Below are 23,491 nucleotides of genomic sequence, written 5' to 3'. Positions count from 1 at the left end.
TGCAGGTGAACCTCCGTCGCACCTGGAACGACTGCTTGGGTCCTTGAATTGAGTCGAGTGGGGAGGTAAAGGGACAAGTGTTGCATCTCTTACTTTTCTGTTGAGCGGCAGTCGGTCCTTTGGCATGTAGGCGCCGCCGCCTTTCGGGTAGGAGGCGTTTCGACAGTGCGGCCATTCGGTAAGTTTGCTTTTAGGCGACGCAGCCTTTCGGTTCGTTGGGTTTTAGGCGTCCCACCCTTGCGGTTAGTTTGCATTTAGGAGTCCCATTCTTTCAGTTAGTAGGCGTTTCGGCCTCGTTTTTATTCGGTTCTTTGGCTTCGGCTTCTTTGCTTCGGCCTCTTGTCCGTCGGCGCCATGTCCGGCTGCCCACCGGCGTAGCCGCAGCAGTGAACGTCCCTCCCCCTGCCTGTCCTGTGGTAAGGGCTTCACTTGCCTTGACCACCTGCTGGAACACCGGCGAGTCCACACCGGCCAGTGTCACTTCACCCTCTTCATTCTCGACCCGAAACATCATCCAGTCCTTCTCTCCAGGTCCGCCTATCTCACTGAGATACTCCAGCACTTCGTATTAGAGTCAAAGAGTGATACAGTATGAAATCAGGCCCTGCGGCCCAACTTGTCCCAGCTACACTAGACCCACCTGCCCGCGTTTGGTGTATATCCCTCCTAGCCTGCCCTATCCATGTATCTGTCTAACAGTTTCTTAAACGTTGGGATTTAACACCCACCACCCTTTGCATGAAAAATGTACCCTCAGACTCCGATTAAATCTTTTCCCATTCACCTTCAACCCATGTCCTGTGGTCCTCGGCTACCCTTCTCTGGGCAAGAGATGCTGTGCATCACTTCTGAAGAAGCGTCTCAATGGGTGAAACGTCACCCTTTCCTTCTCTCCAGAGATACTGCCTGTCCCGCGGAGTTACTCCCGCAGTTTGTGTCCAGTTATCACTTGCCAGGCTTTGCCCAGCCCCCATCTTTCTTTCCCAGCTTCCTCCCCCCACGCTCTCCAATCAATCTGAAGAAGGGTCCTGACTCAAAACGTCCTCTGTCCATTCTCTCTAAAGCAGTGGAGGAACTCAATGATAATAATAATAATAACTTTATTTATAGAGCACTTTAAAACAACCGCAGTTGCAACAAAGTGCTCTACATGACTGATCATGGACAAGAAATTATTACATGACAATAAAAAAAACCTTAAACGAAGGACTAAAAACAATAAAAATTAAAAAACATTAAAAGCACTAAAAACAGGAGCAAAGTCTCAAGCAGTGTCGAAAGCCAAGGAATAAAAATGTGTTTTAACACTGGTTTTGAAGATGGACAGTGAGGGGGCCTGTCTGATGTGCAACGGCAAGGTGTTCCAAAGTGCCGGAGCAGCAACAGAGAAGGCTCTATCCCCTCTGAGCTTCCGCTTAGACCTCGGTACCTCCAGGAGCAGCTGATCAGCTGACCTGAGGCACCGGGCAGGAGCGTATGGGTGGAGCAGTTCAGAGAGGTAAGGCGGGGCGAGCCCATTTAGAGATTTAAAAACAAATAAAATAATTTTAAAATGAACTCGAAAGTGCACCGGGATCCAGTGGATGGAGGCCAGAATTGGCGTTATGTGCTCCCTCTTTCGAGTTCCAGTCAAAAGGCGAGCGGCAGCATTTTGAACCAACTGGAGACGAGCCAGTGAAGATCGTGCAACTCCAAAGTAGAGTGCGTTACAGTAATCCAGCCTAGATGTAATAAAGGCATGGATTACTGTTTCAAAATGCTGCCGCTCGAGAATAGGCTTCACCTTTGCCAGCTTCCTTAGGTGAACGAAGCTGGACTTAACCACCGCGCCTATTTGATTATCTAATTTAAAATCACTGTCCATCCTAAAACCCAGGTTCAAAACTGTTGGCTTCACGTACCGTGCCAGTGGACCCAAGTCAACAAGGGGAGGTTCACGGCAGCCATTGGGGCCAAACAATATCACCTCTGTCTTCTTTTCATTAAGTCCTAGAAAGTTTAGGGCCATCCAGGACTTAATGTCCTCAAGACATGACAGAAGTGATTTTACAGAAAAGGCGTCTTCCTTCCACAGCGGCATATATAATTGGCTATCATCGGCATAACAGTGAAAAGAGACGCCATGCCTTCTAAAAATAGAACCCAGAGGAAGTAGGTATAGTGAAAAAAGCAGGGGCCATAAAATTGAGCCCTGTGGAACCCCATATGACAGAGGAGTGGAGGAGGATTCAAAACCAGCAATGCTTACACACGTGGTTCTGTCTGCCAGGTAGGACCTGAACCATCCCAGGGCACTGCCACAGATGCCCACCAGGTGCTGTAATCGGGATATTAAGATGCCATGGTCCACTGTATCAAAGGCGGCAGATAGGTCCAGCAGCACAAGAACCACATAATTACCAGAGTCATTTGCCAGGAGGATGTCGTTAAAAACCCTTAGCAAACCTGACTCTGTGCTATGCATAGTTTTGAACCCAGACTGGAAAACCTACCGAATATTATGCTCGTCCAAGAAGAGTTTTAGCTGAGCATAAACAACTTTCTCCATGATTTTAGAGATAAAAGGCAACTTGGAGATCGGTCTAAAATTGGCCAGGACAGTTTGATCCAGGCCAGGTAGTGGTTGCACTTCTGCATGTTTAAAACTTACGGGGACAACCCCAGAACACAAGCTGCTGTTTATAATGGCAAGAACCGACTGCCCTATACTGGGGAAACCTCTTTAAAAAGATGAGGAGGGACAGCATCACAAGGGGAACCCGATGGCTTAATATGGCTAACCACATTCTCTAAACACGACAATGTCACAGGCACAAATTTATCCAATACCACCAGGCATGGGGCCGAAACAGAGGGGTCAGAGGCAGGAGCTGAAATGAGAGCCCTTATGGAAACAACCTTATTAATAAAAATGTGCAGGAAGTCATTGCACATTTCAGACGATGCTTCCAGACAGACAGGCTGCGGGGCATTTAGAACAGAGTCAATGATTTTAAATAGCACACGTGGGTCGTGACGCTTAGACACAATTATATTAGACAGGTATTTTCTTTTGGCCTCCTTAACAGTGTTCTGGTAATGACGCCAACAGTCCTTTAGAATTTGAAATGAAACCTGCAGCCTGTCCTTCTTCCACTTTCGTTCAGCTCTGCGACACTCCGGTCGAGCTGTACGAGTTACGTCACTGAACCAGGGCTCGGGTTTAGCTCTAGGCTGCAAAGTTTTTAATGGAGCCACAGAGTCCAGTATAGTTCTGCAGGAGGAGTGAAACCAAGAACTAATCTCCTCCGTATCAAGAGAAGTGGACGCAGAGGGGGCGCAGAGCTGATCGAAGGCAGCAGAGAACTGGCCAGCAGCAGAAGGGTTAAAAGTCCGACAGCGCCGAGCAGACGCTACAGGTTTAACTGCAGCACAGGAGAAACCAACATCAAATAATACAGGCATGTGATCAGAAACCACATTATCACATATCTCCAAATTTAACACAGACAGGCCATCGAGGAGGAGGAGCCATCTTGGTGAACGGCTGCTAGCCAGCAGCCGTCCGTTTTAAATCCGTTTTTTTTATAGTTTTTACTGAGTCCTGTTTTTTGTTTGTAGTGGATATGGTCTTTTTAATGTGGGGGGTAGGTGTAAACCTAATTTCTAGGTCCCTACCTGGTCGGTGTGGCAGCTTCTTCTCCGGGCTGCCCGTCGATCCGTCCTCGTGGCCTACCTGCGGGCTTGGAGCGCCGTTTCCTGGCGGGAACCGCCCAGCACCTCGGCCTCGGCGGCGGCACAGCATTGGAGCGCTGGAGCGGAGCGGAGCGGGCGATGCCTTGCCTGGGTCGCCGCGCTGGAGCGACGCGCTGGAGCTCTGGCGAGCTGGACCGCCGAGAGCAACAACTCCGGGCTGCGGGCTGCGGAGCGGAGAGGCGGCGCCGACTTCAACAACGGGAGCCTGGGAGCTCCAAACCGGCGCGGCCTTGTCGGCTTCGGCAGCCGCGGGCTCCAACCAGGATGCGGCCGTTCCAAGTGGCCCAGCCGCCGAAAGGACTCTCCCGACGCCGGGGCAAGACCACCCGGTGAGAACGGCCAGGGACATCGGGCCTCCGTAGAGGCAATTGCGGTGGCCTCAATAGGCCTGACTTTGGGGTGAACATGGGGTGGGGACTGGACATTGTGCCTTCCCCCATAGTGCTATCCACTGTGGGGGGATGATTTTTTTTTTGTCTAACTGTAGTCTTGTAGGTCTGTGTCCAAGATGGCTGCCGTGAAGGGAGAGTGGACGCTGGCACGAATTGGTTGCCGCTGCTCTCTCTTCACACTGTGTTTTTGATTTTCTGTTTTTGGATTGAATTCTGTTTTTAATTTGTGTCTCTGTGATGTCTTTATTATTTGTTATATTCCGATTATATGTTATTCCGATTAAATGTCTATTATTGTTATGTCTGTATTCTTTCTTTATGTGCTGCACGGAGAGGACGCTGGCGCTGTTTGTTCGCCGCTTCTCCGTTTGCTATTGTCTGTTACTATTGTAAAGCGACTTTGAGTCTTAGAAAAGCGCTATAAAAATAAAATTTATTATTATTATTATTATGTGAGAGAACAAGGTCTAGTGTATGTCCATGTTCGTGTGTGGGACCAGACACACACTGCACAAAATTAAAAGAGTCAATAAGACTTAAAAAGTCCTTCACCAACGGCTTATCAGGACAGCACACATGTATATTAAAGTCCCCAACCATACGGACACGATCATAGTTGGGCAAAATTCCAGCCAGAAAATCAGAGAAGTCATTCACAAAGTCCTTATGATATTTGGGGGGTCGGTAGATAACAACGCAAAGCACCGGGTCGGAGCGACCCACCTCAAATCTAGCTTCAAAGCTGGAGAACGAGGATAATATAGTGCACTGCTTGCATTTAAAATTATTTTTATGAATAGCTGCTGTTCCTCCTCCACGGCCCGACATCCGCGGCGAGTTGAAATAAGTACAGCCAGACGGTAAAAGTTCAATAAGAGCGCTGCACTCACCAGGACCGATCCAAGTCTCTGTCACACAGAGGAAATCAAGGCCACGGGAGCAGAAGAGATCCCTCAGGATAAACGTTTTGTTTGCCAGCGATCTGGCGTTCACCAAGCCAACCGTGGAAGGGGATGGACTCTGTAGGTCGGCGGATCGGGGAGCACGGGGCAGTGTCCGCAGGTTCCGGATATTCACCCCGCGGTGGCGGGGCCGAGGAGAGCAGTGGGAGCAGGGGGAGCGAGGCCGGTCCCGCCGCAGCCTCCGATCGTAAGAAGGGAGGGGGGGGGGGAGAAAGGATCAACCCGGAGGAACCGGCACACCTGGTGACCGCCCCCGTCCCCTCCGAGGCGGCGTGTCCGGCCGGTTCTCCGGGCCGCAGCAGGCGGGCAGCGCTCTGTATCTTCCGGGGGGAGATGGTCCGGTGGCAGCTGAAAAGCACCAGGCTGGAGACCCCGGAGGAGCCGGCACACCTGGTGATCGCCCCCGTCCCCTCCGAGGCGGCGTGTCCGGCCAGTTCTCCGGGCCGCAGCAGGCGGGCAGCGCTCTATATCTTCCGGGAGGAGATGGTCCAGTGGCAGCTGAAAAACACCAGGCTGGAGACTCCGGAGGCGAAGCCCACGAAGAAGTCACTGACAAGGGAGCTGCTGACGCCCAAGGCCCCGGAGGAAATGCCCGCGTCCGGGCGCACCCAATTTAAACCTCACCAGTCGACCGCTGCGTTTTCCACGGCGCCGGCGACGCTTCCTTCGGGGCAAGGCCCAGTCCAGGTGAGTCGTGATTCCAGATAGGAACGGGGGAAGGGTGTTATATTCGCGATAAGCAATCGCACCGACATTATGTTGAAGATCTAGGAGAGATTGACAATCATACACCAGCAGAGACTTTAACTGTATAGTACCAAGGAAAAACACCAAACACAGTGAGAGCAACAGACGGGCAGCCACACACACCAGCGCCATCTTATTGCAACTTGCAATGGGTCAGGCCGCATCTGCAGTGGTAAGGAAATCTAAGGCGACCACTCCCACCTCCCCTTTCCAACTTTCTCCACCGACACACCAACCAGTTTGAAGAGGGTCCTGACCTCGAATGTTGCCTGTCCATGCTCTCCAGAGGTGCAAATTACTCCAGGAGATTGTGTCTGTTGTAAACCAGCATCTGCAGTTCCTTGTATCTAGACTAGGTGTGCATTTCACCCTACACTTGCGCTCGGTCCGCCAAGGCCTGCTGGATCTCCCGGTTGCCGACTATTTTAATTCCCCTTCCCACTCCCACACTAGTCTTTCTGTCCAGGGCCTCCTGCATTGCCAGAGTGAGGTGACACGCAAACTGGAGGGACAGCACCTCAAATCTTTCAGCCCAATGACATGAACATAGATTTCTCCAAATTAAGGAGACATCCCCCTCCCCCCCTCGTGGGCCATCTCTTTGTCATTTCTCGGTCTTCTCGCTGGTGAAAGGCGTCAGGATTAATCCGGAGTTACCGCTTCCCGTCCCCCGGCCGTTGCCTCTCAACTCCGAGCGATGGGATCTCGCTCTCCTCCGTTGGACGTCCGCAAGACTCCGGCTGCGGTAAACAAACACTTTTGCTCGTCAACCCGCTGGAGCCAAGTCGTATTCCAATGAAATAATTGTCTTTTTTTCTGGAAGAAATTAATTCCATTAATTTATTAATGGAATCTGAGTCTGGGGAGCTGGGGGTGAGCCATGTCTCTGTGAAACAGAAAACAGAGCATTCCCTCAGCTCCCTTTGATAAAGCAGTCTTGCCCTTAAGTCCTCCACTTTGTTTTCAAGGGACTGTACATTAGCCAGTAGGATAGTAGGGAGAGGGGGCCGAAGTCCCCTGCGCTTCATTCTGACCTGAAGTCCTGCCCGGTGGCCACGTTTCCGGACACAATGGAGGCTTCCCCTTTGTTTCCAGGTACTGTACTTGCTGTACCTGCTGTTTCTGCGGACCTGCGCTGGAACGGGGATTCCCTCACAGACGGCAGCTCCAGCTCCGTAACGAACGGGGATTCCACACCTTCATCCAGATCATTGATGTACATGACAAACAACAAAGGACCCAACACCGATCCCTGAGGCACCCCACTAGTCACCTGCATCCAACCCGACAAACAACCATCCACCATTACCCTCTGGCTTCTCCCATTCAGCCACTGTTGAATCCATATTGCTACTCCTGCATTTATACCCAAACCATCCAGCCCATTTACCGAATGTGTTTCCCAGTCTATGTGTGGAAAGTTGAAAGATATCCTACCTAAACTACTATATTTATTCCAATCTCTGCCAATTAATGTCCCCCGAGATAAATTGATAGCCAGGGATAAAATGATCTCTAGATTCATTTGGAATAGCAAAAAACCAAGAATAAAACTAACAACACTTCAACTGCCGTAAAGCAAGGGTGGAATGGCGTTACCAAATCTGACGAAATACTTTTATGCAGCTCAACTCAGACCTCTGGCTTGTTGGTGTAGACCTGATTATGAATCTCGATTGAAAGAAATGGAAAGGGAGATACAGGGTTACCAGATCCAGATTTTGGCGGGAGACAAATATCTGAGAGGGGCTTTGAGACATGCTTTGGACCCAATAGTAGCATTTACGTTAGAAATATGGAATGTTATAGTGGAAAAATACAAATTAAAAAGAGGGGTTCACGCATTGAAGTGGTTCGCATATGACTCAAAGTTGAAGCCAGGGGTGTATGATTCAAAATTCAAAGAATGGGCACAAAAAGACATAACGGCAATGTATACAGTTTCAGAAAATGGCGAGTTTATGAGCCTCCAAAATTTAAAGTCAAAGTACGGTCTCGAAAACAAAGATTGTTTTGGATACTTGCAATTAGAGACTACTTTACAAAAGAGATAAGGCCAGAACTGGATAACACTTCAAATAATGTGATCAAGGTGATTGTGGATGCCTACAAACAGAAGGGGTCTCGGGTCATCTCTGCTTTCTACCAAGCTTTGGTGGGATGCGTGGGAGAATCAACGCTCTACATAAAAACAAATTGGGAAGCAGAATTAAAGATTCAAATAACGAAAGAAGAATGTTATCAAATGTGTGAAACACAATGTTCATCCACAAGCTCACTAGTATGGAGAGAATTTTGCTGGAAGAATCTATCTCGCTTTTTTATAACACCAAAAATAAAAAGCAGACAACTTGCTGTCCAATAACACTGTTGGAGGCTGTGTGGGAGTACGGAGGCAGACCACTCGCATATTTTTCTGGCAATGTGTAAAGATAAGGCCATACTAGGAAAATGTTAATGCAGCTGTAAAACATATCTAGGGTTATTAAATCCCAAACACCTGCCCTGTGTTGTATCTGGGGCTTATTAAAGATATTGTAAAAATAGAAGATATATATTTGACTAAAGTTTGCAGCAAGTAAGAAGGCCATTACCAGGCAGTGGCTTAATGAAAAAAAGTCCAAAACAGGAACAGTGGTTAGAAATTGTGCGAGACATATTTAATATGGAGAAATTGACATATTCCTTGAAATTCAAGGATAATTCATTTGAGAAGATCTGGGGAAAATGGACCGTTTATTTGAGCCATGACACCAATTAGATAAATGCCGAGCTAGATATGGGAAGATTGCGTTATATAGAACTAGATGGTATGTTTGTATGAATATTGAATTATCTCCAGATTACTAATCAATGTAATGCTTTTTCTTTTTTTTAAGTTGGTAAGTGAACCACACGGTGTTATTACAATTTTATTTATTCATTTACTTCTTTATTTTCCCCCTATCTACTTATTTGTTTATTTGGATTGCATTTTTTCTTACTTTGTTTATTTATGGTGATGGCGTTGCACTGTTTTGTATATATCTCTTAAAAATCAATAAAAATTTAAGTGAAAAAAAAGGAACACAACAGGAGTCACAACAAGAGACACAACAAGCAACAACTTACTAAATCTCATCTTTAACATTTAAATTGTTCTTATATTTTAAGAGTCATTCACATTTTAAACGTTAATACATCCTTTTTGCACTTTTGATGCCTGTGTGTTCTTCATCACGATGGGAACCTAGTAGGCAGATGGTTGCACTGTGGGAGAGACACTAAGAGTGCATGGGGGAGGTTGTGGGGATATGCACTGAATGTGTGGGTGTGAGGGGAATGGCCAGGAGTAGAGTGCGGCGGGGGGGGGGGGGGGTGGGTGAATGTAGGTGGGGTGACTGAGTGAACTGCCAGCGTACCAGGCGTGAGTGACTGCAGTGCCAGCCCACCAGCTGTAAGTGACTGAACTGCCAGCCCAATAATCCATTCAGTCCACCTTCTTCCCCCTTCTCTCTCACAGTCTGTCACCTGTTTTGGGCAGAATTTCTGGCAGTTTCTCAGCCGCCAGCCTGCCATGTCCGAGTGATTGTACTGCCAGGCCTCAGTGACTGAGCTGCCAGCCCTCAGTGACTGAGCTGCCAGCCCAAAATCCATTCGGCACACAAACGCCATACTAGCCCTCTGGAAACCAGTACCTTCGGCCCACAACACTCATACTAGCGTAACAGAAAGTGCCCCCCCCCCCGGCCAGCAATATTGGAATTGGTGGAGAGGGGGAATATTGCATTGGGTGACCAGCCCTCCCGTGTGATGCTGGGACCCAACGGGTCCCACTTAGTCTAGTTTATTTTAGAAACATATAAAATTACAAAATGACTGGCCAAGCTAGATGCTGGAAAAGTATTCCCAATGTTGAGCGAGTACAGAACCAGGGGTCACAGTCTTAGAATAAAGGGGAGGCCATTTAAGACTGAAGTGAGAAAAAACGTTTTCACCAAGTGAGTTGTGAATTTGTGGAATTCCCTGCCACAGTGGGCAGTGGAGGCCAAATCACTGGATGGGTTTAAGAGAGGGATAGAGCTGTAGGGGCTAATGGAATCACGGGGTATGGGGAGAAGGCAGCACGGGTTATTGATTGGGGGCGATCAGCCAAGATCACAATGAATGGCGATGCAGGCACGAAGGGCCGAATGGCCTCCTCCTGCACATATTTTCTATGTTTCTATGAATATTTCAGTATCTGTCTTGCAATATCAGTGATGTCATGGTATGAATGATGATTTATTTTGGGGGGGGGGGAAACTGGAGTGGTAGATGTGTTCACTGGAGATGTCCATCGAAATCACACCAACATTAAATGATATAACACAGTGTCATGTACCATTCTTTCATTGCAAAGCACAAATTCATGTTTTCAGTGAAAAATACACAAAGTGCTGGTGTAACAGAGGGTCAGGCAACATTTTTGGAGAACGTCTATAGGTGACGTTTCGGTAAGTGACCGTTCTCCAGACACTTTTTTCAGAGACTCGCTTTGTGCTATTTTTACTCGGTCTGTAAATTATTCGCTTGTCATCTACCATGGTGCAGTCAATGTCTGTGACGCAATCAGCAGGTATGAGGTCATGTCGCTGGGGAAATATCGCTCTATATATCTCGGTGCCCACCAGAAGGCATCGCCACAGAGCTACAGCGATGACGGACTGACGGAGCCACAGGAGTTAATAGTGTCTTCCAGCTATGGGGTATCCGTTGATCTATCGAATTGAAGATATATATTACCCTGTAATAGCGACTGTCGCTGTTTTCTGTAATTTGGTTTGTCTCTGATTTTCATGTACGTGTATTAGCTGTGAGACATTCCGTGTACTTCGGCGCTGCCGACGTTAAACAAACATTGTTTCTGTTTCAATAATTCACTTCCGGTTAGACATCCATTTTCTTACCGCCGCAATGCCCGTTGTTTATCCTGGCCTGGATCGCTGTATGTACTGATTGCGCCGGACAGAGCCATGACCAGCGAGCAGGTATCAGATAATCATACCCTGATATGTTGGTCAGGAGCCGAGAGAATGGCAACTAGGGTTCCTTCCGTGGAGTGCCTGAAACGAGTTTGTAAAATTACATGGTACACAAAAAAGCTGGAGAAACTCAGCGGGTGCAGCAGCATCTATAGGAAATAGGCAACGAAGGAAATAGGCAACGTTTCGGTCCAAAACCCTTCTTCAGACTGATGGGGGTGGGGGCGGGGAGAAGAAAAGAAAAAGGAGGAGGAGCCCGAAGGCTGGGGGATGGGAGGAGACAGCAGGAGGGCTGAGGAAGGGGAAGAGACAGCAAGGGCTAACACAATTGGGAGAATTCAATGTTCATGCCACTCGGATGCAGACTCCCCAAGCGGAATATGAGGTGCTGTTCCTCTAATTTCCGGTGTTTCTCGCTCTGGCCATGGATGAGACCCAGGCCAGAGGTGTCGGATATGGAGTTGGAGGGGGAGTTGAAGTGCTGAGCCAACGGGAGGTCAGCTTGGTTATTGCGGACCGAGCGGAGGTGTTCGGCGAAACGATCGCCCAACCTCCGCTTGGTCTCACCGATATAGATCTGCTGACATCTAGAGTAGCGGATGCAATAGATCTTTACTCAGAGAGTGGTAGCGGTGTGGAATGAGCTTCCAGTGGAAGTGGTGGCGGCAGGTTCGTTGGTATCATTTAAGAATAAATTGGATAGGCATATGGATGAGAAGGGAATGGAGGGTTATGGTATGAGTGCAGGCAGGTGGGACTAAGGGAAAAAAAATTGTTCGGCGCGGACTTGTAGGGCCGAGATGGCCTGTTTCCGTGCTGTAATTGTTATATGGTTATATGGTTATATGGTTAATATATGCGGCTGGAGGAGATGCAGGTAAACCTCTGTCGCACCTGGAACGACTGCTTGGGTCCTTGAATGGAGTCGAGGGGGGAGGTAAAGGGACAAGTGTTGCATCTCTTGCGGTTGCAAGGGAAAGTGCCCGGGGAGGGGGAGGCACGGGAGGGAAGGGAAGAATTGACAAGGGAGTTACGGAGGGAGCGTTCTTCGCGGAAGGCAGACATGGGGGGAGATGGGAAGACGTGGCGAGTGGTGGGGTCGCGTTGGAGGTGGCGAAACTGACGGAGGATTATTTGTTGTATGTGACGGCTGGTGGGGTGAAAGGTGAGGACTAGCGGGATTCTGCCCTTGTTGCGAGTGGGGCGATGGGGGAGATAGAGCAGTGTTGTGGGGTATGGTAGAGACCCTGGTGCGAGCCTCATCTATGGTGGAGGAGGGGAATCCCCGTTCCCTGAAGAATGAGGACATTTCAGATGCCCTGGTGTGGAACGCCTCACCGTAAAATTACATGTGTTCCCAATCGGACAAACCTGCTTAACTGAATATATAATCGATATCTTTTCTGCAGTCGTCGCTGCGTGAAGCGTAATATCGCTTTAGACCTGCAATGCTACAGCTCATGAGATAAAGCAAATGAATGTCACGAGCTGGGATCTGACTATGGAAGTGTCACGACTTTACTATGATGTAAACTCAGATGTTAATTCAAATGTAAACAGATGCTGTCACGTAATTTTATATCAGGTAATGTTATGTATTTTGATATCGGCTCCTTCGGACGATCTGTAAATTCGAATTGATATCCGCAGATGTACAGTATATGTACATGCTCGCCACCGTGCCACAATCAGTACTGCCGACATGGGCGAAAATCCTGGGGGTGGGTGAGCGAGAGGACGTCCCCACAGTGCTTTGAGAGATTGGGGACAATCCCTCCCATGTTTCGTGATCCGGAATTTATCAGACGCTTTCTCAGGGCTGAATTGGACCGTTGGTGGGGCCTTTCATCGCCCGTCGCGGCATAAAAGCATCCTGCTGCATCCAGGCGATCGAGGTTCCCGATGACGAAGCCTCCGCCGGCCGATGAAAGGCCCCACGAACGTGCCGATTCAAGCCCCACCATTCGGGGCGGAAGAAGCTGCTGTTGCTGGAGTTCGTTGTCGGTCACCAACCAGGTCAGCTTGCGATGTTACCGTCCACCCATTTTTGATAGCGATTTCCGTGCCTGACTGCCGGTGTCACACAGTTCCGGAGACGCAGGTTCAATCTCTGCCCTCCCGTGCTTTATGAGCAATGTTTCATCGTTCGTCCTCCGACTCCACGCAAATATTGGCTGTGCTTATGTTTCCTCCCGCATGCCATTGACCTGCCCATTAATTGTTTATGTAACTACTGTGTATGGGACAGTGTTAATGGGTGCTATAATCTGAGGGAAAGTTGATAAGAATTTGGGGAGAATTAAAAGCTGTGAACGTAATATACATTGGTGTTTGATGAGTTGCGTCGACACCGTGGTCCAAAGACTGTCGTCTCTGAACTCTGTCGGGGCTAAATGTCATTTGACCAACGCATCCAAGTTTGAAAACCTTCCAATCAGACAATGTTCCTCAGATACATTTGTGCGGGTCTTTTGTCATTAATATCTCTTCTCTCCTTCACAGTAAACTTGTTGGCGATTGTGATTCTCTATCGAGGTAAAAGCGGTCTCTCCAAATGCATCACACTCTACCTGGTGGCCATGGCAGCGTCTGATCTCCTGGTCGGCATCACCGATCCGTTTCTGCGTCAGACTATTCTAATTCACTTCCCATATTCGTTGTTGAACATTACCCCCGTGTGCGCCACTACCGCAGTCCTGGTCTTTGCATCCACCGCGGTCTCTGCCTGGCTGACGGTGGCCTTCACCTTCGATCGGTTTGTGGCCATTTGTTGTGAGAAGCTGAAAACAAGATATTGCACTGAGAGAATGGCGGCTATGATTATCGGGGCAGTGAGTGTGCTGGGCTGTTTGGAGAATGTCCCTCAGTGGTTTAAGTACGAATCAGCGAACGAAATTGATAATCTTTCCTGGGATTGCTACACAAAACCCATCTACTATACGTCGGCTGCATGGGTCGCATATCGTCTCACACACCGCGTTCTAACCCATTGTTTCCCGTTCTTTCTGATTCTTCTGCTCAATGTGCTGACGGTCAGGCGGATTGTAGCGGCCAGCACAGTCCGCAGGGGTCTCCGGGGCCGCAGCAACGGAGAGAATGACAAGGATCCGGAGATGGAGAACCGCAGGAAATCCGTTGTTTTACTCTTTAGTATCACGGGCACTTTCATATTGCTGTGGGCAACACAGGCCATATTTTACATCTTTACATCTATTGCGAAGGTGCGAGTTGACTACACCCCCAGCTGAGCTGATGAACGCGGTTAAATTCCCAGTGAGTGCAATTCGTGCACTTGTACGTCCGTGACCCTCTGATCCACACCGATAGTTCTATATACATTTTCTCCCATCAGTGTTTGTTCTCCCAATATTCACATCCAACTGCTCAGAATCTCCACTACGCACATATTCACATAGAACAGATTGCAATGGTCATTTGAACCACTACTCGTAGAAGTTATAGAATCACTGAATCTGTCACTTTGACTCAATTCGTCTCTGCTAACCGAGATGCCTCGTCAACGTGTCCTATTTGCCCGCGATTCCCCGAAACAGGGCCGCGACATGAACGTGATTTCCTTGAGCCCTTGTCTCCGCCACTGTACGAGTTATCTGGGACTTCGCTCTTATTTCTTTGTTATCAACATTTTACATGTCTGTGTGAGCCAGGATTGTGTTGGCCACACACGCTACTCACATTTTCTCCCCGACCGGATACATATTTCCCGTCGCATTTCAACCAATATTTCACCAGTTATTAACCTTTAAACAACAGCTCCAAAATATTAAAGTTTCAGCGTTCTAATTTTGAAGAAAAAATGCCGACACTATCTTCTCCCTCTCTACCTCTCTCCTTCTCACCCCGTCTCCCTCTCTACCACCTTCACCTCCCTAAGGGAGCGCCGCGGGAGGGAGGGAAGGAGCTGCACGGTAGGCGTCGGAGGTGAACGGGATTACAGAGACGGGGAGAGGGTGTGTAGGGGCCGGGGAGAGGGTGTGTAGGGGCCGGGGAGAGAGGGTGTAGTCCCGGCGTCTGCTCAACACAGGCTGGGTATCAGCGCTCATCGGCCGGATGGCAGTGGGAAGAAGACGATTCATATATTGGGCAGAAAATACCGACACATCACCGCTGACCTTGGCTCGCTGTGGCTCATCGAGATGAACGGGAACATCATTCACTGTCGTTGATGCCTCCCCCACCCCCCCCGCACCCCCCCCGGCGTGCGCGCCCCGCCCCCCCCCCTCACCCCCCCCCGCCCACCACCCCACCCCCGTCCTCCGGGGAGGGAGCGCCCCCTCACCCTCTCCTCCCCTCGCACAGCGAATATCAAATAAATTACATTCACATGAGTTGGAAGAAGGGTCTCAACCCGGAACGTCACCCATTCCTTTGCCCCATAGTTGCTGCTCCACCCGCTGAGTTTCTCCAGCATTTTTGTCTACCTTCACATTACTTCTTTCTCTTGAAAACCTGTCTTTGAATCTGAGAATGTGCTGGGAGAGAGAGAGACACACAGAGGGAGACACAGAGAGAGAAAGAGAGACACAGCGAGAGAGAGAGACGGAGTGCTGCTCTGAAGATGGTCCAGAGGAGGTTTATGAGTACGATCCCAGGAATGAGTGGGTTAACATACGATGAGCGTTTGTCAGCACTGGGCCAGTACTAGCTGGAGTTTAGAAGAATGACGGGGGACCTCATTGAAAGTTTACCAACTAGTGAAATGCCTGGATAGAGAGGATGTGGAGAGGATGTGCAGAGGATGTTTCCACTAGTGGGAGAGTCTAGGACCAGAGGTCACAGCCTCAGAATTAAGGGACGTTCCTTTGGGAAGGACATGCGGAGGAATTTATTTCGCCAAGGCGGTGAAACTGTGGGATTCTTTGCCGCAGACGGCTGTGGATATTTTTAAGGCAGTAATAGATATATTGTTGATTAGTGCGGGTGTCAGGGGCTATGGGGAGAAGGCAGGAGAATGGGTTTGGGAGGGAGAGATAGATCAGCCATGATTCAATGGTAGAGTTGACTCGAAGGGCCGAATAGCCTAAATCTGCTCCTATCATTTGTGGCCTTATGACCACTCCCACTCTACCAGGTTGTAATCCAGGGGGGGGGGACGTGTTCCCCCCATGGTTTGATAGTAGGGGGACAACCCCCCCCCCCCATGTTTTCTTGTATGCAGAAACATAACTTAAGCCTATTCTCATGTCCCTTCACCCCCTAAGTGCTACCACCCACCACGGAAGGAAGCTAGCGCTACACCCTTCCCAACTAAGCTAGTGCTAACAGTAATTACCATATCATGCGCGCTCGCCATGAGAGATCTGCAGATATCTGATCGGCGACAGCAGAGGTTAGAATGGGTCGGAAGCACGTGCTAACGTGCGATCGTTGATCTCCAACCTCTCTGCCTGCTCGTCTCTCTCTCTCTCTCTCTGCCTCTCTCTCTGCTAATCTCCCACCCTCTGCCTCTCTCTCTGCCCCTCTCTCTGCATCTCTCTCTGCCTCTCTTTCTGCCTCGCTCTCTCTGCCTCTATCTTTCTGAATCTCTCACTGCCTCTCTCTCTGCTTGTCTTTCTCTACCCCCATCTCTGCCTCCCCTCTCTTTGATGTCTCTGTCTCTGCCCCCACTCCTCCTCCTCTATATCCCTCCCCTTACACCTACCTCTCTACCCCGCCCCGTCCCTCTCTACACCCACTATCTACCGTTTCCACCCCACTCCCCTGTGCGTGTGTGAGAGAGATGGTGTGTGTGTGTGATGGAAGGGTTGTATGAGAGATAAAGGGTGTGTTTGTGTGTGATGGAGGGTGTGTGTGAGATGCAGTGTGTGTGTGTGTGTGTGTGTGTGTGTGTGTGTGTGTGTGTGTGTGTGTGTGTGTGTGTGTGTGTGTGTGTGTGTGTGTGTGTGTGTGTGTGTGTGTGTGTGTGTGTGTGTGTGTGTGTGTGTGTGTGTGTGTGTGTGTGTGTGTGTGTGTACGCGTGCATGTGCGTGTGTGTGTGTGATGGTGTGTGGGTGTGACTGTGAAATGGAGGGTGTGTGTGATGGAGGATGTGTGTGTGATGGAGGGTGTGCGTATGTGTGTGATGGATGAGAGCTGGAAGAAAAATTAATACCTTCCATATTTAATTTTGATTTGAATTGAACAAGGTAACAAAAGGGTGTATTGGATGTGACAATTGTCAGCTCTCGCTTGACCAGGTGCAGAAGAGGTTGTGGGAATCGGAAAAGTATGTTTAGACATATTACATTTTGTCTGGGAATGTGTGAAAAGTGGATGGTAAATGTAAACATGACATAGCAGAGCAAAATAATGAAGCTTGTGTGAGGCGTTACAGAGGATCTCCCGCGTCCCCTACCGCTCGTAGTGCAGATTTGTTGCAGTAAATGGGAGGCTTATGATTGGCTCGGAATGAGGATGGTGATGTGGGCCCCCTAAAAGATGAACTAGAATAATGTCAAGATTCCCTTGTGTTGTGTTTGACTTGTATTAACCATTTGTTGTTGTATGAAATGAACATAAGTGAATAGTATGTTATGACAAATGAAATAATTGGTACCCATGTAGTAGATAGTATATTTCCGTATAGCTGTACCTAACAAAAACTGTTGTTTACTACACAGTATAACTGTCGGCTAATTTTGCTGTGAAATCAGAGAACTGGTGGGCAGTTATCTGCCGCCATCCCTCCATGAGATCATGCAATATAATTTTGAAACAAATCTGCGAAATCACCGCTTTTCATTTTCCTTTAATTTCCCTCTAAATTAATTTCCTCCAGAAAAAAAAACATTTATTTCATTGGAATACGACTTGGCTCCAGCGGATTGACGAGCAAAAGTGTTTGTTTACCGCAGCCGGAGTCTTGCGGACGTCCAAGGGAGGAGAGCGAGATACCATCGCTCGGAGTTGAGGGGGAACGGCCGGGGGACGGGAAGCGGTGACTCCGGATTAATCCTGACGCCTTTCACCAGCGTGAAGACAGAGAAATGCCAAAGTGATGGCCTACGAGGGGGGAGGGGGATGTCTCCTTAATTTGGAGCAATGTATGTTCATGTCATTGGGCTAAAAGCTTTGAGGTGCTTTCCCTCCAGTTTGCGTGTCAGCTCACTCTGGCAATGCAGGAGGCCCAGGACAGAAAGTCTAGTGTGGGAGTGGGAAGGGGAATTAAAATAGTCGGCAACCGGGAGATCCATGAGTATAGAAGTTGGGATGTAAAATTGTACAAGGCATTGGTGAGGCCAATTCTGGAGTATTTCGGCATTTCGGTTGGACCTCAAGGGGTCCAAATGACAATAAATTGAATTGTATTGTATTGTATTGTGAGTATGGTGTACAATTTTGGTCGCCTAATTATAGGAAGGATGTCAACAAAATAGAGAGAGTACAGAGGAGATTTACTAGAATGTTGCCTGGGTTTCAGCAACTAAGTTACAGAGAAAGGTTGAACAAGTTAGGGCTTTATTCTTTGGAGCGCAGAAGGTTAAGGGGGGGACTTGATAAAGGTATTTAAAATGATGAGAGGGATAGACAGAGTTGACGAGGATAATCTTTTCCCACTGAGAGTAGGGAGGATTCAAACAAGGGGACATGACTTGAGAATTAAGGGACAAAAGTTTAGGGGTAACATGATGGAGAACTTCTTTACTCAGAAAGTGGTGGCTGTGTGGATTGAGCTTCCAGTGAAGGTGGTGGAGGCAGGTTCGTTTTTATCATTTAAAAATAAATTGAATAGTTATATGGACGGGAAAGGAATGGAGGGTTATGGTCTGAGCGCAAGTATATGGGACAAGGGGAGAATACGTGTTCGGCACGGACTAGAAGGGTCGAGATGGCCTGTTTCTGTGCTGTAATTGTTATATGGTTATTATATGGTTATCCAGCAATCCTTTGCGGACCGAGCGCAAGTGTAGGGTGAAATGCACGCCTAGTCTAGATACAAGGAACTGTAGATGCTGGTTTACAACAGACACAATCTCCTGGAGTAATTTGAACCTCTGGAGAGCATGGACAGGCAACATTCGAGGTCAGGACCTTTCTTGAAACTGGTTGGTTTGGGGGGGGGGGTGGAGAAAGTTGGAAATGGGAGGTGGGAGTGGTCGCCTTAGGTATCCTTACCACTGCAGATGCGGCCTGACCCATTGAGTTCCTCCACTGCTTTAGAGAGAATGGACAGAGGACGTTTGGAGTCAGGACCCTTCTTCAGACTGATTGGAGAGCGTGGGGGATGAAGCTGGAAAAGAGAGATGGGGGCTGGGCAAAGCCTGGCAAGTGATAACTGGACACAAACTGCGGGAGTAACTCCGCGGGACAGGCAGTATCTCTGGAGAGAATGAAAGGGTGACGTTTCTCCCATTGAGACGCTTCTTCAAAAGTGATGCACATCATCTCTTGCCCAGAGAAGGGTAGTCGAGGACCACAGGACATGGGTTGAAGGTGAATGGGTAAATATTTAATCGGAATCTGAGGGTACATTTTTCACATAAAGGGTGGTGGGTGTTAAATCCCAACGTTTAAGAAACAGTTAGACAGATACATGGATAGGGCAGGCTAGGAGGGATATACACCAAACGCGGGCAGGTGGGTCTAGTGTAGCTGGGACAAGTTGGGCCGCAGGGCCTGATTTCATACTGTATCACTCTTTGACTGTAACACGAAGTGCTGGAGTATCTCAGTGAGATAGGCGGAACTGGAGAGAAGGACTGGATGATGTTTCGCGTCGAGAATGAAGAGGGTGAAGTGACACTGGCCGGTGTGGACTCGCCGGTGTTCCAGCAGGTGGTCAAGGCAAGTGAAGCCCTTACCATAGGACAGGCAGGGGGAGGGACGCTCACTGCTGCGGCTACGCTGGTGGGTAGCCGGACGTGGGGCCGACGGACAAGAGGCCGAAGCAAAGAAGCCGAAGCCAAAGAACCGAATAAAAAAGAGGCCGAAACGCCTACTAACCGAAAGAATGGGACTCCTAAATGCAAACTAACCGCAAGGGTGGGAGGCCTAAAACCCAACGAAACGAAAGGCTGCGACGCCTAAAAGCAAACTTACCGAATGGCCGCACTGTCGAAACGCCACCTACCCCAAAGGCGGCGGCGCCTACATGCCAAAGGACCGACTGCCGCTCAACAGAAAAGTAAGAGATGCATGAACATCGAATTCTCCCAATGTTGTTAGCTCGTGCTGCCTCCTCCCCTTCCTCAGCCCTCGGGCTGTCTCCTCCCATCCCTTTGGGCTCCTCCTCATCCGTTTTCCTTTTTTCTCCCCCCAACCCCCCCCCCCCCCCCCCGCCCCCATCAGTCTGAACAAGGGTTTCGGCACGAAATGTGCTTGTTTCTTTCGCTCCATTGATGCTACTGCACCTGCTGGGTTTCCCCAGCATTTTTGTGTACCTACGGACATGACATTGCTCGGGGGCGGGACTTGTCAGCGATTGGTCCAGACCCCCGCGTCCATCACATCACTGTGAAGGCATGAACATTGTCCCGCCACCTGACCCGCAGCCCGCGGAGGGTGGCCGTGTGAGAATGGGGGCTGTCCCGAGGAATGGACACCTTCGGCCGCTTTCAGCTTGGTGCTTGGGTTCATACTGCCCAGTCAGCTATGGCTTGTGTGGGAAAATGAACCCCACTCTCCCATCTCCCGCTTCCCTCTCCCCCTCCCTCTCTCCCTCCTCTCTCTCCCTCCTTCTCTCTCCCCCTTCTCTCTCTCACCCTCGCTCTCACTCCCTTCTCTCTCTCCCCTTCTCTCCCCCTTCTTTCTCTCCTACGTTTGCACCCGCGGGAGCGTCCCACAGTCACTGACAGCGATGCACCGCCATTGGACCCCAACCCCCACACCAGGGGGATTTACCACCCCCCCCCCCCCCCCCCCCTCCGACCCCCGGACTTTGACACCACCACCAGGGTGATCTACCTCGGCAGCGGGACCAGACGGTTTATTTATTACCGGCTCGGTTTTTGCAGAACGTACCCAAGCTCCCACGCACAAAACAGGCAGCATCTCTGGAGAGAAGGAATGGGTGACGTTTCGTGCCGAGACCATTCTTCAGAGTACGTCTGAAGCGTCTCGACCCGAAACGTCACCCATTCCTTCTCTCTAGAGATGCTGCCTCTTCAGCTGTGCTACTCCAGCATTTTGTATCTATCTTTGGTGTGATTAGTCAAGCATGATTTCCCCTTCGTAAATCCATGCTGACTCGGACCCATCCTTTTACTGCTATCCAAATGTGCGGCTATTTTATCTTTTATAATTGACTCCTGCATCTTCCCCACCACCGATGTCAGGCTAACTGGTCAATAATTCCCTGTTTTCTCTCTCCCGCCTTTCTTAAAAAGTGGGATAACTTTAGCTACCCTCCAATCCACAGGAACTGATCCTGAAACGATAGACCATTGGAAAATTATCACCAATGCATCCACGACTTCTACACCCACTTCCTTAAGTACCATGGGATGCAGACCATCAGGCCCTGGGGATTCAACAGTCTTCAGTCCCACCAGTCTATCCAACACCATTTCCTGCCTAATGTGGATTTCCTTCAGTTCCTCTGTCACCCCAGATCCTCTGGCCACTACTATATCGCGAAGATTGTTTGTGTGCTCCTTAGTGTAGACAGATCCAAAGCACATGTTCAACCCATCTGCCATTTCCTTGTTCCCCATAATAAATTCACATTTTTCGGTCTTCAAGCGTCCAACTTTGGTCTTAACAAATTTTCTTCCTCTTCACATACCTAAATAAGCTTTTACTATCCTGCTTTATATTCTTGGCCAGCTTACCTTCATACCTCATATTTTCTCCCCGTATTTTCTTTTTGGTTATCTTCTGTTGTTCATGTAACATTACCCAATCCTCTTGCTTCCCGCTCATCTTTGCTACGTTGTACTTCTTCGCTTTAATTTTTATACTGTCCCTGACGTCCCTTGTCAGCCGTGGTCATTCCTTTCTCCCCTTGGAAGCTTTCTTCTGCCTAGGAATGAATTGATCCTGCACATTCTGTATTATTCCTAGAAACACCTGCCATTTTTGTTCCACTGTCATCCCTGCTAGTGTATCTTTCCAGTCAACTTTGGCCAGCTCCACCCTCATGGCCCCATAGTCCCCTTTATTCAACTGCAACACTGACACTTCCGATCTGCTCTTCTCTCTCTCCAATTGTAGATTAAACCTGACCATGTTATGGTCATTGCCTCCTAATGACTCATTAACCTCGAGGTCCTTTATCAAATCCGCATAATTATTTAACACTAAATCCAGAATTGCCTTCTCCATGATAGGATCCAATACAAGCTGTTCAAAGAATCCATCACGAAGGCACTCTACAAAGTCCCTTTATTGGGGGTCCAGTACCAACCTGATTTTCCAAGTGTACCTACATGTTTAAATCTCCCATAACAACCACAGCATTGATTTTTCTACATGCCAATTTAAACTCCTGACTCAACCTGCGCCCTATGTCCATGCTACTGTTTGGGGGCCTGTAGATTAGTCCCATTAGGGTATTTTAACCCTTACAATTCCTTAGTTCTAGCCATATTGACTCCACATCTCCTTTCAATGTCACCACTTGCAAGGGACTGAAATTCATTCCTCACCAACAGGGCAATCCCACCCCCTCTGCCCACCGGTCTGTCTTTTCGATAGGAGGTATACCTTTGAATATTCAGTTCCCAGCCCTGGCCCTTATGCAGCAATGTCTCAGTAATTCCCACAACATCATACATTCCAGTTTGTAACTGAGCGTCAAGCTCGTCCATTTTATTCCTTATACTTCGCGCATTCATATACAGTACTTTGATCTCAGTATTCACTTCCCCCTCGCACCGCTCGCAATTGGCCCTGACCTTACTCTGTTGTCCATTCTCAAACTTTCCTTCCCATTGAGTCGAGAATCTTTTGTAATTTTTCCACTTCAACTTGTCAACCATTTAGTTTAAACCCACACGGGTAGCCCTAACAAACCTGCCTGCCAGAATGTCAGCTTATCAACCTCCCTCCCCCCCCCCCCCCCCTCTCTCCCTCTGTTTTAATCTCCGTCTCCGCCCGCCATCCCTATCTTTGTCCAGGCCGCCGGTTCTCCGCTCTCCGCTCGCTCCTCATCCGCCGGCACGGCAGGCCGCCTTGCACGTGCACACTGCCAAGGCCGGCACATCCGCCCCCTTGCACATGCGCACAACCACGGCCAGCACATTATCGGCCGCCCTGCATATGCGCACTGTCACGGCAACTGGTCGGCGCTGGGAACTTTCTCCCTCGCTTTGAATTGAGTGAGATCTGGCCGCCATTGCTGTCCGGTCGCCTCTTCGCCGCGACCGCTGAAAACCAACGCAGAATCACTCCCTGACCCTGGAGCTGGAGTAACTCCCTGGAGTAACTCTTGCTTCTGGTTTCCTGGTCCTCCATAAATATTCTAAATGGAATTTAAACTGGAGGTGGTGGAGGGCTGAACAATAACAGCCTATTACATGTTATCTGTTTATTTATTGTGTATACATATGGTCTATGGTATGAACTTTGATCTCCTGTTCTGTTTTGTGTTCACATATTCTGATGTACTACAGCAATTAAGAATTTCATTGTGTTCAAGAAGGAACTGCAGCTGCTGGAAAATCGAAGGTACACAAAAATGCTGGAGAAACTCAGCGGGTGCAGCAGCATCTAT

The 23,491-nt window shown here is 49.0% G+C and overlaps 1 long non-coding RNA gene across 1 annotated transcript; it reads right to left on the bottom strand.

The window, feature by feature from the left end:
• Window positions 1-19,689, bottom strand: LOC116969169. The gene is made up of 3 exons (XR_004410658.1): window positions 19,583-19,689; window positions 3,935-3,940; window positions 1-11 (listed from the first exon to the last, which is right to left on the bottom strand). It is a non-coding gene; the product is annotated as an uncharacterized LOC116969169 (long non-coding RNA).
• Window positions 19,690-23,491: the final 3,802 nt, after the last annotated feature.

This window comes from Amblyraja radiata, unplaced genomic scaffold, assembly GCF_010909765.2.
Source record: "Amblyraja radiata isolate CabotCenter1 unplaced genomic scaffold, sAmbRad1.1.pri S117, whole genome shotgun sequence".
Lineage (NCBI taxonomy): Eukaryota > Metazoa > Chordata > Chondrichthyes > Rajiformes > Rajidae > Amblyraja > Amblyraja radiata.
The sequence above is the reverse complement of the archived record's forward strand: the minus strand, read 5'-3'. Positions and strand labels throughout refer to the sequence as shown.